Here is a 17,390-nt window from a genome sequence, read left to right on the forward strand (position 1 = left end):
CACCTTGCATCACTCTGGTGGAGAGCATCCTTGGTTCTGCCTGCACTGCTTCCTGGTAAACACTTTCAAAGAGGTGGAGGCCATGAGCCAGGAATCGGAATCCTTAAATCCTAACTGACAACCTGCAGCCATAGCTAAACTGTCATGTGCCAAAAAAGAATACGTGTATATATATATACACACGCTGAGAACTTTGTAGCAGTTGATTCTACTGTTCTACATAACAAGTCTAGAAGATATCCATTTTACAAATTTAAAAAGTTGACATTCAGAGTAGTTAAATAATTTCTTCACTTCCGACAGTGAGTGGCCAAGATACAAGTATACACAATAAAGTTGTTCTCAGTAATGACTTAAGAAAATGGGCATTCTTGAGGCTTGCTTACTAAAGGGTCACTTCTGTTTCCAGCTCCTCACCAAAGCCTGGTATGTTGTGAGCCTTTGCTGGCTATTTACTTATTTGTCTTTTTGGAATAGGTAGAGTCTCTTAGGAAGAACAGATTCATAATGGGAAACAAAAACAGAACCAGAGTCCAGGTTAATAAACTCCTGGGCTTTCGTCTCTGTTGCTCATCAGAAATCTATTACCTTTTTTTTCAGTTTCAATGTGTGAGTGTGTGTGTGTGTGTGTGTGTGTATGGTGTGTGAGTCTGCAAGCATGCACACATGTGCATCAACAAAAACCTCAGGCATATTATGAGGGTGTGAATTTCTGAAGGCTGCTTAGAGATAATGGCAGATGGAATGTTTGTGAACTTATTTTCTATAGTACCCAACAGAGAGAAAAAAATGAAAATGTAAATCAGGTGCTTACTGACTGAAACCCAGTTCTGGGGTAAGCTGAGGGCAATAATGCTCAGAACTGTCTTTCTCAAACAAGACTGAAATGCCTGCATGGACTCAGAGGGCAAAGACACACCACTGGCATCCTCTACACCAGCATAGCTTTCCTCAAGCAAAATTGAATTTGTGTCAGTCCTACTTAGGCACAGCTATAGGATTTTCATTCATCAATGAGTTTATATTAATGTATAATTTGTCATCTTGATGGTCAGCCTCTCTACAAGAGCTTCATGTGGGTATTTCTTCTCAAAGATGGGAACCTTAGAAGGAAAAGGAACCGTGGCTTCATTGTTTTGTATGCTCTCTAACACCCAGCCAAGGACAGGGCAACACGAATTGGGCTGAATTGCACTGAGCATAATAAATAGCAATTTCTCTGTCTCTGTGATCAAAGAGGAGATAGGTCCCGCTCTTTGTTATTTAGTTTAAGGTTGCAATGATTTCTTCTTTAATTCTATTTGGAAATGAAAGCCACATTCTGTAACACATATTTATGTCATCATATACAATATACATCATCAAGACCAAGTGTTGTCCTCAGCTACACTTTAGAATAATCACATCATGATATTATCAAACAAGTTCCATACTTTCAAACAATGGGTAAAAATCTGGGAAGGGATTTCTCATTAAAAATAAATGAAACCAAAATTAGTCCGTGCTCTGAACACAGTAAATGCACATCTTTTATTTTCCTTGATAGCAAAATCCACCTCACCAAAGCATCACTATTATACTCTATAAACTACTACTTCCCATTAACTGATGAGAACACATAGGCATTGGCCTATATGGGGAAAAAAAGGGCAAAGACAGATAAATAAAAATCTGTTTTTTTCTAATACATTAGTTACCATCAAAGAAATAAACAATATGTACACTTCTCCATGACTATATATTTAGTACAAAGTATATTGCATTCATTCTAACATTTCCCCACCTGGAAACACGGGGCTTAAGAATCTTCTGCAATCAACAAGCCTTCTTCCCAGTCTGCCCTGTCACCTTTGTAGCAACCCGGCACTTGCTGGCATGGGACCTAGGGGTGGTGGTGGTGATTGCAAAGGTTGTAGTGTAGAAATTGCAGATGGAGAACTGGGCTCTGGGGACGGACATGGAGAGATGCAGAAAAGAGCTGAGAGAAAAAGCTGTCATATTTGCACAGAAGAACCGCCAAATCAGAGCGCAGAGAAGATTTCATTGGCGGAGCCCCCTTCAACGGCAACTAATCCTGTCAGAACGAAAGAAAATTGTAAATGCTCTCTCCAGAAACTGTCCGCCCATTGCAGCTAATCGAACACAAACGCACAAATAGAGACACCACTCTCGCTCTGCTGCTACACACAGCGGGTGAGGGCGAGGAGAGAGACCAGTTCCTGAGAGCAGGCACGCGGGGGCACAGACACACACACTCGCACACACGCACACACGCACACACGCACACGCCAGCCTGCGGGCTTGGCCAGAGCCCTGAAGTCACAGATCCCACTTGGAAATCGCCAGAGGCGCAAGGAGAAGTGGAGGAGTGCAGCTCCCAGACACTAAGTGCTACTTCCCAGGCACTCGGGTGAAGAAATGAAGCCCGCCCAGCTCTTCACCATATCCAGGTCTCCTTTCTGTTTTGGTGTCCGCAGTCATCTCCCTGAAAGCCAGGTTTGAAAGTCTTATTTGCCTGTGTTTTGGGAGGTATGATGCTCAGGGCGGCGGACAGATGCAATTTAACTCCAGTCTGAACAGACCATTGGGGTCCCAGATTAGCTGAGAGACAGGAAATGCCCTGCAGCCTTCTCTGAGCCTTGGGGTCCGCAGTCTCCCCGCCTTCCTTGCTCCACCCGTCTAAGTGCGGCGGCGACAACTAATCTTTCGCTTTTCTCTCACAAGATCCAGGGAGAAGGCAAGCGGGCAGCCAGCTGAGGACTCTAAACTGTGCCGCTCGCTCCCAAGCCCGTCCAACCTGAGCCCGCCAAAGGCTCCTCGCTCCAGCCAGACTCCACCAGATCGCAGCCCCTGGCGACTAAGTCAGCGACAGGTAAAGACTCGGCTATATCGCCCGGTTTTCTGATTGTCCACACCAAGGGCCCTGGTACCTTGCAGCTCCTCCATCACCCGACCCTGTCCGCAGAGGATCTGGGTTTGGAAGAATTGTTTGGTGGTCCCCGACACGTGCAGGTTTTCCAATGGAAACTTTGGCATCTGGGGCTTGTTGGAGAGGACGTGTACCTTGGCGGGTCTGAAAGAAGGAGGGATTTCACAGCTGGGGTGGGGGAACCATTGGGGTAGCTAAGTCCAGTGGAATGTGGCAAAAGCAGCCTGTGAGCGCCGATACCCCAGTATGGCTCTGTCTTTGAGCTTGGCACCCCCCCCCCCCTTGCTACCTCCCGCTGTCACAGACTCTGCTCCTCTTCATACCCCCCCCCCCACTCCAGATGCTGCCGTGGGAAAGGCAAGTAGAGCTCAGTCCCTCTTGCCGCTCACCCCTCCCCCTTAAGTTCCCCTTAAACCCTAGGGTCTGGGCACACTGCGTTTAGGGTGGAGGCCCCTCTCGCCACCACTCCACGCTGTCCTCTGACTCCGCCTTCCGGTGAGGGAGACTGGTTTTGTCCCCGGACCTTGGAGGGGGAAAAGGTTGGGGAAGGTTTCCAGGAGGAGAGAGAAGGGAGTCCTCTGCAAGCCCATTTTCCTCCGCTGGCACACAAGGTTGATTGTCCACTGTGGCTGAGGAAAGGGGCCCCAGCCCAGAGTTGATGAAGTCTCAGACGCTGCAGGAGCTTGGCCTCCCAACTCATGGTGGGTACTGGACCACTCTGCGGGTCTTAAATAGAGAATAGCTGTGCTGCAAATGACCTTTACTGTTGGCACCTGAGGAGCTAAGCTATCATCTCTAACTTGTGGCTCTGGGAGCGAGTGAGGTGCGGTCCAAACCCGGTTGCAGATACAAAACATAGAAATTCCACCTGTGCGCTCCACCCTTCCATATTCCTGGAGTGTCAGAAGCCTAGCAAGCGGGGAGACTTGCTTTGCAGAGCGCTCCAAGGGTAAGAATTTACCCAAATTGACATCTACGGGGGCAGGGGGGATACTTTGTCTCTATCCTTCTACAATATATGCATCCACCTTTCTATCTCCGGAATTCTGCGCCCTTAAGGCTCTTCTGAGCCACCTAACAGTGCAAGGGAGGGTCGACCGGTCTTTCAGTCCTTTTATGTGATGCAGACTCAGGAGCTCGTGTGCAAATGCCCACGGAGAGAAGTACTAGCTGCCAAGAGCTGGAAGGAGGGCAGAGAAATGGAAGTAAACTCTGAAGGCGAGTAAAATTGCCTGCTGACACATCAGCCAAGCTGCCCTCTCATGTTCTTGGGTCATTTCAGGGTCCCTGCGAGTCTGTTCCTGCAATCCCACTGCTCCAAAGCTTCCCACCGCAGGAAGCCCCTTGCCCTTTTGCTCCAGCAGGTGTAGAATCTCCCAAGCTGACCTTACAATCCTCTCTATTGCTTTTTGGGGGAGGGGTCTAGTTTTGCTTTTCTCATTCTTTCTTTTACGCTGGGTGGGCAGTTGGTAAATGGAAACGCATAAGCAGCCAGCAACACAAACATACATCCCAAAACTCTTCCATACAAGCATTAGTGCTCCAGCGCCTTAGACACCTTTGGGCATTCCCCCAGCTTCTGCAGCCTTGGTCGTCTTTGCTGAGGCTTCTTCCTCAACCCGACCAAATGAAGAGGGGAGCTGCTCCTACAGCCTGGAGAAACCTCAGGGCACTCGGGCAGAATTGGGAATTTAAAGGAGAAGTAAGCTGGGGCAGTTCAAAGAGGTGAGCACTCCTGGGGTGCAGTGAGAAGGGATTTTGCCCTCCCAGCACTGCGTGTCTTGTCCCCAGTCCAACTAGCTGTATCTGTTTTCCAACACTTGCAGGGTAGTCTGATGGCTGAGTACTGGAGTGGGCCTGCACCTTCTTTCTCTTTCTTGCAATTGGCACATTCCTGGATTAAGAGTTCTTTGCGCAAAGAATCAGCTGAGCTCATAAACTCCATGTGAATGATCTCTGGATTGTGGGGCAAAGGATTTCACGATGTTTTCTGCAGATAATTAGGTGCATACGCATAAACTGTCTTCATAAGCATAGGGTGAATATGTTCTTTTCTCTGCTAGCACTAACAGGGTTCTTGACACACATATATAGAAACTTCTGGTAATCAGGCATCCCTGGGTCATCTTGAATTTTGCAAAGACACAGATGACTGTAGAGATAAAACCAGTCAATTAAGCCAAGACACAGTTTCATGCTGAGAATTATATTGGGCTACAATTGAGAAAGGGCACTCTTGAGATTGTGGTCAAAGATGGAAGAACTTTGTGCCAACACTGTTACAACTTTCCCTTAGGAAAGGGACTTAAGAGTCATGTTAAAGCCAGATTGTCACCCTGTTACTAAAAAAAGCGTGTTGACGTTTTGGTAATATAATGATAAACCACTTCTCATCAACTTTCTGGACTTTCTGAGATGAAATAATATTGGGAAATGAGTCTTAAAATCCAAAACTGACTTCCTAAAGGCTGGGGACATCTCCCCAGGTTTGTCTATGGCATGAAAGTTCTGTGTGTAGAATGGAGTGGACATAGGGAAAAGTTGAGCTGTCGGACTGAAAGTAAGAGTAGCTTGCCTGACAGATGTTTCGTCAGCCTGTAAAAGGAGAAATGATGTGGGCTTATGTAAGTGTGCCTGAGGGTGCCTGGAGGGGAACTGGCAGAAGAAACTAGGTGGATTGCAGGATCCCTATCATAGTTCAAGTGCATGAGACCCCAGAAACCATGTTTGAAGCTCTTAAGTGACTTCAGAGGCAGCCGTGGAAAAGATTAACAGTTAAAATATAGACACCTCTCATAATCAGGCAAGCTCCCATAGGCAACTATGGGGGGAGGGGGCAATAAACTGCTGTCTTCAAAAATAAAACTAACAAATTACTCTAAAAGTGAATTTATCTCTTTTTTTGTCCAGACAATCACTCCTAATCCCCAAGCCAGGCAATTGGACACAAACTTAGAGGGCAATTGCTAAATTCCAATCCAGAACAACCCACTTCTAGGGCCAAGGGTAATAGAGGGCTAGGGCATCTTCAAAGGAGGCTAGTCGGCTGGCTGGCCAGGGAAGAACTGAAGGTGTGAGTGTCCAGTGGTCACTGCAGAGCAAGCTGGCTGACGAGAAGGCATGGGTCTCCAAGACCCACCGCAGTGGGTAGAGTAGAAAGGGGAAGACGAAGAAGAGAATTAGAGCTGAATGTAGGAGAGGCAAAGGGGAAATGGGAGCGAGGAGGAGAGAACTTCAGGGCAGGATTCTGTGGAGATGACCTTAATAAAGTGTGGTTGATCCTCAGATCCTCACACTGGTCTGATACATCACTGCGGGGAAACAATGTTCCTACATATCTTTCCATATAACTACCCAGAAAGCCTTCTTCATCTGATCTTAATATTTCTTTTACTCTATATGGTAGAGACTGACAAACAATGTGTTACAGTCCCCTTAAAAGACTATGTTTATTCATAAAAATTACGTTTGCACTGGTATATTATTTTTGATGTCCATGCTATGTCACCACCAGGACTCAAATATATTAAACCCTGGTAAAACTCTCCTTGTGGCTATTTACAGCTGCCCATCATCCTTATCGTTTGTTTGCATTCTGTTTCCTCTGGTTCATTGAGCAGATGTTCCAATCCCTTTCATTAGGGGTCAGCAAAGCAAATGTATTTTCTACATATCCTAGGTTCTGCTGTTGTCTTGTGGTATATGTACATGTGTGCATGAATGTCTCCCCCTACCTGGTGTGTGTGAGTGTGTGTGTGTGTGTGTGTGTGTGTGTGTGTGTAAGAGAGGCTGGGGGTAAGTCATGGGAAGCAGGTCATTGTTCCTTAGGCATTTTCAAACTTTATGCTAAACTCCTGGTACTTTCTTAAGCAGCTTACATGCATTATATTATCTGTTTTGCTACAAATCCTTATGATTTTAAATAGTGTCAAGCACATCCCAGGAACTCAATAAATCTTTGCTGAATGGGTAAATATATGAATCCATTTTCTCATTGCCACAGTCCTAGGATATAGATGATGCTAGTTTCTTGCTTTTACAGGAAAGGAAACCTACAGTCACAGAATTGCAGTGATGTCCCCAAATCACATAAATAGTATGTTGCAGCCCCAAGATGCAAACACAGCCTGTTGGACTCCCCAAGGCTTCACTCTGACACTGTGCTAATTGACTGTATATAGAGGCATAACCTGTATTTTTCTTGTGTTTGGGGAAAGCAACACTGTGATATTCCATTTTCAATCCATTTAATTCAACCCTGCCTGTTCTGCTTAGACCCCTTACATCCAGGCAAAGAAACATAAGAAGAGTCAGGGCCAACTACGTTCTTAGTTGGCATGACATGCTTATTCTACTTAGTTTGTTATTATTTCTGGTGGAAGAAATCAAAGGCATTAAGAGTACCAGGCACTTTTCCAAGTGTCACGTCCACGTCTCAGCTAAAGCAAGAGAGCCAAGTGGATGAATGTCAGATGCCTTCCAGTCGAACCCATGATAAGTGGATAAACAGAGTTCCTCAAAGTGAAACATCTAAGTACTTCATGAAAAACTTCCCAAGTCAATGTCCAGTCTAGCATCTCTCCATTGTATTATAGTGAATGAATTCTAGCATCTCTCCATTGTATTATAGTGAATGAATCTCTCACCATTCTCCTCCTCCCTCCCCCTGCTTTGGACATTCGGGTTCTTTTAATTATAATCAGACTTTGTTGTCAACCTCTGCTTTGCAAGGCAAATGGGACTTTGTGAACTGCTATCAGCTGAGGTGGAGGAAGAGAAGTTAGAGCTTGCCTGCTATCTATTCCAGTCTTACTTCATTTCCTTTTCTTCTTTCTTCTCGCATGCTGAAGTTCCTTTTATACTATGACCTAAATATACAATCATCTTAGCTGCTGCTGTTACCATGGTAATGTTTCATGGTAGATAAGGGTATACTATAAGAATCAGTTTCTGTCCTTAGTAATGGAATTCTTTCCTCCTCAACTCTTCTTCCTCAAGCCAAGCTTACACCTAATGATGCCCTCTGGTGTTCAAAGGCAGAAAGTGCACCACTTTGTTTATGAGGCGTTCATCATTGTTTAATTGTTTAGCAACACTTTCATTTCAATCTGAAAATAAAAATAACTCAGATTAGGTTTAATTAAAATAGTTTAAACAATGATATTGTAAAAAGATTTTCTGTTTTCTAAGAATGTTAAAAGCTGTCTACTATGCAGAGATCTACAAAATTCTATATATGTATGTATTTAGATCTATATATCCTTTTGTACTTAATATGATTGTGAAATGTTTTTATGGGAGACAGGGAGACTTCCAAGAGGAGAATCTAGTAGGATATTCTGTAAGCTTTGATCCGAGGACTTAAAAAAATGAACTCTTTTGACTTAATGGGGAGACTTTCTTGCTGGAAATGTCTAGACGTTTTACTCTTCGTCTGCATTAATGAGCACATTTTAATTAGTCACTCAGAACCCAACAGACTGACATGAAGCTGATATGCTAAGAACACCTTATCTTTCTCATTTCAAATTCTACAGCTTCTTCTACTTCAGTGGCAAAGCAGACCAGTGCTCTCTTTGGGGCTTCTCCAGAACCTCTCCCTAAATCTCTCTTTTCTGGGGGTTCCTCAGACCTTTATTCAGCTCCTTACTACACCTCCTTCTCTCACTGCCAGACTTCCTTTTCATAATGCAAATCTGAGCATGTCATACTCTTTTTACAAATTCTCCCATGTTTCTCAAGGGGTTATAATAAACACCCCCATCACTGATGCAGTGAGACTGTCCATCACTGATCCAGTGAGACTGTCCACTACTGATCCAGTGAGACTGTCCATCACTGATCCAGTGAGACTGTCCAGCACTGATCCAGTGAGACTGTCCATCACTGATCCAGTGAGACTGTCCATCACTGATGCAGTGAGATTGTCCAGCACTGATGCAGTGAGACTGTCCAGTACTGATCTAGTGAGACTGTCCAGTACTGACCCAGTGAAACTGTCCAGCACTGATGCAGTGCGACTGTCCAGTACTGATCCAGTGAGACTGTCCATCACTAATACAGTGAGACTGTCCATCACTGATCCAGTGAGACTGTCCATCACTGATCCAGTGAGACTGTCCAGCACTGATCCAGTGAGACTGTCCAGCACTGATCCAGTGAGACTGTCCAGCACTGATCCAGTGAGATTGTCCAGCACTGATGCAGTGAGACTGTCCAGCACTGATCCAGTGAGACTGTCCATCACTAATACAGTGAGACTGTCTAGTACTGATACATTAAGACTGTCCAGCACTGATCCAGTGAGACTGTCCATCACTGATACAGTGAGATTGTCCATCACTAATACAGTGAGACTGTCTAGTACTGATACATTAAGACTGTCCAGCACTGATGCAGTGAGACTGTCCAGCACTGATCCAGTGAGACTGTCCAGCACTGATCCAGTGAGACTGTCCAGCACTGATCCAGTGAGACTGTCCACTACTGATCCAGTGAGACTGTCCAGCACTGATCCAGTGAGACTGTCCATCACTGATGCAGTGAGACTGTCCATCACTGATGCAGTGAGATTGTCCAGCACTGATGCAGTGAGACTGTCCAGTACTGATCTAGTGAGACTGTCCAGTACTGACCCAGTGAAACTGTCCAGCACTGATGCAGTGAGACTGTCCAGTACTGATCCAGTGAGACTGTCCAGCACTGATACAATGAGACTGTCCAGCACTGATGCAGTGAAACTGTCCAGCACTGATGCAGTGCGACTGTCCATCACTGATACAGTGAGACTGTCCAGCACTGATACAGTGAGACTGTCCATCACTGATACAGTGAGACTGTCCAGCACTGATGCAGTGAGACTGTCCAGTACTGATGCAGTGAGACTGTCCAGTACTGATGCAGTGAGACTGTCCAGCACTGATAAAGTCTCTTTCCCCAGTTGCAGCGTTCTTCATCATTTTTTCCTTTTTGGTCTGAAGAGACAGAATTCATAGTAGCTTAGTATCCTGACCAATCAGAGTAAAATCTAAATAACTATTAGACAATGTCTTCTTTCTAATCATTTTCTTCCTCCTCTCCTTTTTCCTTTAATTCATCAGTGATGTTATTATTAAAATAGCCAATGAAAAGTAACCAGATTTTTATTTATATTCAGAATCAACATAATAATACCATGGAATTTTTGATGTTTAATAGTCATAATAATGTGTTTTGGAGGGTAAGACATGAGTTATTATTTTAAAGTATTCCATGGCTTTGGACAAGTTGTTTTCCTGGATATTTAACTAAAGTATTTGAAAATGAAAGTACTTGTGAGGTTTAGCAGATTTAATCTGTTTCTGGTCATAAAATAACAACTAGAACTAAAATTTTTAAATTAAGGAAAATAGAAGAACAATGGATATATTTTCATTAGTGATGAAAAGCAGGCATTTATAATACATTGGTAATAAGAATTGATTTTTATATGCAATCTTAGGCTGAAGGCTGAGAAATGATGAGATATGGGTTTTATTTTAAATAGCTGACTGACTTTCTAACAAAATTTTTGCATGGATGTTCATAACTCCTTAAATATTCATAGTCCCTTTCTATTTTATTGTACAAAAATCTTCCTAGGCTACATACTAGCTTTGGTTCAGATGTCTAGTACATGGTGCAATGGGCCAACAAAGCTGAACATCTGTATTTTCAAGATAAATTGAAGTGAATAATTGAAGTGTGGTAGGGGGTGGTATTCTGAAGTGTTATGTTTTCATTTGGCTCAGAAAGGCAGATGTCTGTTTTGGAGGTTAAGTATCCATTTACCCTTGGGTGCTGACCTCTAGGTACAGAAAAACACAGGTTTTCAATGGTCAGCATATATAGCCAGTGCTTTGAATGATAGGATTCTGAGAACTGGATAAATGACTCCTACCTTTTCCGGCTTTTTAAAGAGAGTAATTCATAGGTTGACTGCCTAGAATACTCTGTTCGTCACGACGAGATCATGAGTCAGCAAGAAGTCTCCCAGGAATGTAGATTTTCATCAGGTACCTGATTATCATCCCAAAGTGAGCAACAGTGGGACACATTTTAAGTAATAATAAAAAGTAATATAAATGGTAAGCTTTAGAACTTACCAGACATGGAAGAGAGGGATAAAAAGACAGAACGCTCAACCCTGAAATGTTTCTATAGGACTTAACACGAAAGCTTTGTCTCTGTAGACTGTCAAGACCCAGAGACAGTGATGCATGTAGTCAGAAAGCTTTTGGTTTCCTGGACAGATTCCAGTATACGCAATAATTAACAATTCAGCATACCTGAGAGTAGTGGTGTCTGTCTTCTGCATACCAGTTTGTTTGCATGCAGCTCAGTTAACAACTCCATATCTACATCCATAGAGTTTGCCTGGGCTGGGAAGGGTTGAGTATGCAGTTCCCTTTGTAAGCCTTATTTCAGTTTCTACGTCTTCATGTTCTTTCTCACTGATGTCTTCCCGGAACACTTTTTTTAATGCTAACACTCCTGTCTGCTGCCCTCTTCACAGTGCCCTGGCTAGGTTTACTCTGGGAGGGAAAGAAACATATACCTGCTCCTCTTCCTCTTCTTCCTTTCCCTTTTCCCAGCTGCTCAGGAGGATTCAGTAGAGTGTTGGAATTGTCTTCAATTCTGACAGGGTACATTTGCCTATCACTGCTGTAAATACTCATACACCATGATGATTCTAAGGGACAGGCTTCTCCACTAAGCTCTAGGAATGGGATTGTCTTGCTGATCATTTCTGATGTCATTGTTCAAACTTCTTACTTGAGAAGATTCCTCTGTTTAATAAAGCAGATGCCTTTTCCTTATCAAACCAATAAACTAGAGAAAGATGGCCCTCTTATCTCTTGACTAATGAACTACTCCAGGGCTCTTTAATAGGGATGAGTTATGTATCTAAAGAATTACCTGGAGATGATTTTTTTTCTACATTTCATAAACTCTAAGCACAAAATAAAATACATTTGTATTGTTGAAGTAGATTATTATTTCTGTACCTTCCTTGAAATTATTTTGAAGGGAAGAGGTTTCTACCTAAACTCATGTAAAATGTGTAGGATTTCCCTTTCATTTCCTAATTGAATTTTTTGGATTGCAATATTTGGCTTCAATTTAAGGAGAAGAAAGGAAGTGACCACAGGCCCAAAGCATGTATTACAGATAGCGCTTTTGTTTTCTTGCTTTATCCTCAGAATTACTTTCTCCTCTAATTTTTCAACAAAATGTGCAGCTATATATTTATATGTAGACTTAGCACAAATTTCTTTTCCTGTGTACTGAGTCACAAGAGTCCTGAAGGAGGGATTCTATGGATGACAAAGGCTTATATCCTGTTGTCTTACTGAGCCACCAACCAGGCAGCATACAACAGTAGCTGATATGAGGCCCCCCTATATATTTACAGCAGAAGAGTGCTGGGTCTGGCCTCAGTGATAGAAGTAGCACCTAACCCTGGAAAGATTGAAGCCCAGGGAGTGGGGATACCTGACAGGAGGTGTTATGGTGTTGAAGGTGTAAGGACATTCTCTTGGAGATGGGGAGAGGGAGGAGGAATGGGACGAGGAACTGCCAGAGGGTAGACCAGGAATGAGGTAATGACTGGACTGTAAAAAATAGAGATAATAATGACAAAAATCCTGTTGTCTTTAACAAGTGGATAGATAAGTTCCAGCCTGATTTTATTTTTAAAGGACCATGATAGGTTGTTTTCTGTGACTAAGCATTTATATATTAGTGACTGTTTCTAATTTGTAAATGAGACATTCCTCTGTGACAATAGTGGCTAGCTCCCCCACAGCAAAGCAAAACAAATATAGAATTCAGTGAGACTTTCTATGCCATGCTTCTAGGAAACCCTACAACTTTTGTCAATTCTTTGGATATATTATTTCTATACCTCAGGTCTACCCTTTGTGGTATTCACTTTTTACATTTTCTTCCTAAAATTAATAGAAAATTGGTTTTTATTTGTTTATTTTTTGACACTGAATAGCTTGGTCTAAGCCTGTGTCTGAGGTTACTTGCATAAGAGTCACATCTGTGGCGAAACATCAGTTCTGAAAGCTTGCTTGCTTTGCTGTAGAACAGGAACATTTTTTTATTAGTTTATTTATTCACTTTACATCTGATCACACCCCCACTTCCTCTTGTCCTCCCAGTCCCATCTTATAAATCCCTTAACCCATTACTCCTTTTCCTCCTCAGATAAGGAAAAATCCCCCCTTGCGTGCCACTTCACCCTGGGACATCCAGTTGCAGCAGGACTATGCACATCCTGTCCCGCTCAGACCCAACTAGGCAGTCCAGTCAAAGGAAGGGGATCCAATAGCAGGCAGCAGAGTCAGAGACAAGCCCAGTTCCAATTGTTAGGGGACCTACATGAAGATCAAGCTGTGCATCTGCTACATATGTGTTGGGGGCCTAGGTTCAGTCTGTGCATGTACTTTGGTTGGTGGTTCAGTCTCTGTGAGTCCCCATGGGCCCAGGTTAGTTGACTCTGTAGGCTTAATGGTATCCTTAACCTTTCCAGATCGATCCTATCCCCACTCTTCCAAAGGACTCCCTGATCTCTGCCTGATATTTGGCTGTGTGTCTTTGCATCTGTTTTGATCTGCTGCTAGATGAAGTTTCTCAGGAAACAGTTATGCTAGGCTCCTATTTGCAAGCATAGCAGAGTATCATTAATAGTGTCAGGGGATTGGCTCTCTCCCATGGGATAGGTCTCAGATATTGGTTGGCCAGTTATTAGTTGGCCAGTTATTGGTTGGCCATTCCCTCAATTCCTGCTCCATCTTTATCACCAAGGAGGAACAACAGGCACATTTTAAAGAATGTGTCCCATTGAACATTGTATACCAGAGTCCAATAAAAACAAGGACCAAGAGAAAAAGAAGAAGAATACAGAGTTAAGTCCTACTTCTAATCGTCATTCAGAAAATTAACTTAGAGAGAAGACAGAAGATAGATCTCCTGTTAAAGAGATGAGTCTGAGGTGAAGCTCAGAACCATCATATTGGCCAGTAGCCCGGAGAAGGCCAATTTGTTTATTTCCTATTTGGAAATGGTAGAACATGGAAAGTCCCTTGAGAGCTATATTGAGGCATAGAAGCAAAGGTTTCTGAATTCCCTAGACATAAAATATTTCTCAGGTATTTATCAAAGGTGTGTAACGTTTCTTTTGATTAGGGCAAAACCAAGTTGTGTGCTGATGCAGTTATTTAGTCCCTGTTTTATACAATTACTCCTATAGCCTTTCTCCACAAAGCAAAACAATTGCTCTTACTTAGTGCTGACTTTTATATTGCAAATACACAAATAAAGAACCAAAGGACCTAATTGTTGGGGGAAGTAAAACATCAATAGACCAATTCTCTCCCTGTTTTGTATCCGTTGTCAATTCTTAACTGTTTATACACCCAATGCCTCCAGAGAATCATCACTGTCTATTGGTAAATGGTAATACTAGCTAATTTTTGCTACAATTAATTGAAATTTCACACTCCTGTGTTTCCATATCAGTCAATATTTTTACATACTGACACCTTTAATCAAGGATTATCTTTCACAAGGGACTGGCAACCGGGGCCCTAATTAATTAAGGTGATAATTGCTCCCCTCTCTCTTGCAGTTTGTGGTTACATAACACCTTCTGCAGGAAATTCACAACCTCAGCACTCCTCTTTAAATGCTCCCACTTACATGAAGACGTCTCAGCTTCCATCTCTGCAAGGGCTTTCCAAACTTTTTAATTAATCTTATTTTCTTTAGCAGTAAAGGAGGTCATATTTATTCTCCAGTGAGTTTTCTTATTTAAACGAATAAAATGGCATATTTCCATTCTTGAAGTGTCTAGATGAATCCCAAGGGCTTGCTTCCATAAAAGAGTAGGACTTTGTCAGACATCTCTCCTTTGATGTCCACAAGCTTGCCTTACTTAGTTTCTGTTTTGCAATGCATGTCCCATGGTCCTTAGTTCTTGGATCTGTTTTCTCTCCCCCAATCCTCAGCTAGTAAGTTGCTGTGCAGCATTGTGTAAGGGTTCTTAGGTTCCCTGGGCTGATGTAGTAATATTATTTCAGTAGACATGGGATCTAGATTGTACTTCATAATTGATATCCCTCCTATCTTATCCGTAATAGATATGGCTCTCCTCCTTTGTGTAGATACTTCTTCATATCTGGAATACTCTTTCAGAAATAATTGATGGTTGCTCTAAATCCGTGATGCAATTTCCCTAAGTCCCCAGATTCCATGAAATCCTTGTACCATATATTGGTCAGATTTTCTAAAAGTGATATGATCTTATTTGCTTCTTTTAATTAAATTATTGTGATTTATTTCTTTCACTTGCAGCAAACCCTTACTTGATTACATTTATGAATTATTATTTATCTCAAACCCACATAGTCTTACTTGAAATTTCTAATATAATTGAAATGAGACTGAATATCAACAGGCGAGTCATCTAAAACTCAAATTGCTTTTCCACCCTTACAATGTATAATTTTTCTTGCTACATTAGGTTTTGAAAATAGTCTTCATGTTTTGGGACAGTTTGAATTCACAAAACTAGTGGGAAAGATATGGAGTATTCCCACAATTGCCTGTCCCTCTACACCCAAGTGTTCTTCACAAAGCAAACATCCTCTAGAGAGTGACAGGGTTATCATACAAGCTTATCACTTACATTATACATTCTTCTTGGTGTTAAGTATAGACACTTGAACAAGAAGATAATGGTGCACTTACATTGGGATAATACAATGCAGTATGCTTCCTTTCCTATGAAAATCTTCTATATCCCACTTGTCAACCCAAATTCCTTCTTGTCTACTGACCATCACTTCTTTGTTCTTCTGTCTCCAGTTTTACCTTTTCTAGAATCCTGTATCAACAGGATGATTAACAATCTACTTTACCTAGCAGTAAGCATTTACATTTCTTTCCACTACTTTTCACTATTAGGTAATCATTTCTTTTCAGATCAGAATAATATTCTGTTAGGCCAGTTGTTTTTTACCCTGGAATTTAAAGCTTTTCCCTTGTCCCTTCAATAAGTTTTTTTTAAGCTATACACTATAGAAATATTGGAGAAGGGATGGAGAGAAGAAGGTTTATGGGACATATGGGGAGGGGGGATCCGGGAAAGGGGAAATCATTTGGAATGTAAACAAAGAACACAGAAAATAAAAATATTAAAAAAAAGAAATATTCCCCTCTCCCCATATATAATATACTTTTATTCTTATACTAGACTTTCTCTAATCCTTCATTCTTACATTCTTAAATGCTATGAATCTTTAGTGATAGCCAGAGATTTTATCATTTTAAGTATTTCAGTTCTCTCTGTGCTGTTCTTTTTGTCAGTAAGTTACCCCTGTCACGGTGCTTGATAAGAATATGGCACAGCTACTTGCCATTGTGTGGATCTTGTTAATTATTTTTCCACTATTATATTTTGCAGGGGGGTTTTCTAAATAATTCAAAGAAAATATTGTTTACCCAGTGGTGGTGACTCTTCTGCACTCCAGTGTCTAGCTGAGGAGTGGGGAGGAAAAAACACCACCTAGCTGTGTCTCTTCCATTTCTCTTTATTGCCCGATTTCCCAAGACTCAGCAGTCATGATAATGCTACAATTTGATAAAAAGACTAAACACTTCAATGAAAGTTTCAACTATGAAAGACATACGACCTCTGGGACCTCTAGATGAAAGGCCACAAGTCTGAATTCGGCTTACCAGTATCCCCACTTCTGTCCAGAAGCAAGATGAATCCTGAGGGGTCATAGCATTTCTCTGGACTGTGACCTTTTCTTTCTTCTCGGTCTTCAGTCAGATTGATGCAGTTTGATATCTTGATGTAGCCATTCTAGCTATTAGGCATAGGATTTGCATTTGATCACTAATGATATCCACTAACTTCAACTTCACTTTTTTACCTCACTGGGTCCTATGCTTATTTTACTTGTATTTAAATTCAAATCCATGATACACACAGTTAAATTCTCATTGATATTGTCTGTTTTCTTTAGAAGAACTTACTACATAATGGCAGGAATAATATTTTTCCTCTTTTTGACAAATTATTTTAATTTTCCTTTTTCTCAGCATTGAATCCAGCATCTATTTGTAATCTCAGCACAAAGATAAACTCAATAGATATTATCTAATGATGATTTTTTTATGCCTTAGTCTGCTTAAAGTTCCAAGATTCTTTCTACTCCAGTATACTTCTGTTGCTTCTATAACATTAAGTCAATTATATTCTAAAATAATATGAGGCTGTATACAATTTCCCTTTGGGAAAAAGTATTCCCATTGGATCTATTTTTTCACATTGAAAACTAACACTCCATTAAGTTTCAGCAAAAATTTTCCTAGGCTGCCCTTGTAGGTATATAATAGTATTATTTGTTTAAGCTTAATCTATTCT

At 41.8% G+C, this 17,390-nt stretch overlaps 1 protein-coding gene across 1 annotated transcript in view; it reads left to right on the forward strand.

Moving 5' to 3' along the window:
* The first annotated feature begins 2,165 nt into the window (after positions 1-2,165).
* Positions 2,166-17,390, forward strand: part of Chrm2 (cholinergic receptor muscarinic 2) — a 141,888-nt gene continuing 126,663 nt past the window's right edge. Inside the window, exons 1-2 of the mRNA XM_052173447.1 lie at positions 2,166-2,496; positions 2,725-2,872. The gene's annotated coding sequence lies outside the window, so the exon portion shown is untranslated. The remainder of the gene's footprint in view (positions 2,497-2,724; positions 2,873-17,390) is intronic.

The sequence above is a fragment of the Apodemus sylvaticus genome, chromosome 2 (genome assembly GCF_947179515.1).
Source record: "Apodemus sylvaticus chromosome 2, mApoSyl1.1, whole genome shotgun sequence".
In the NCBI taxonomy this organism is placed as follows: Eukaryota; Metazoa; Chordata; class Mammalia; order Rodentia; family Muridae; genus Apodemus; species Apodemus sylvaticus.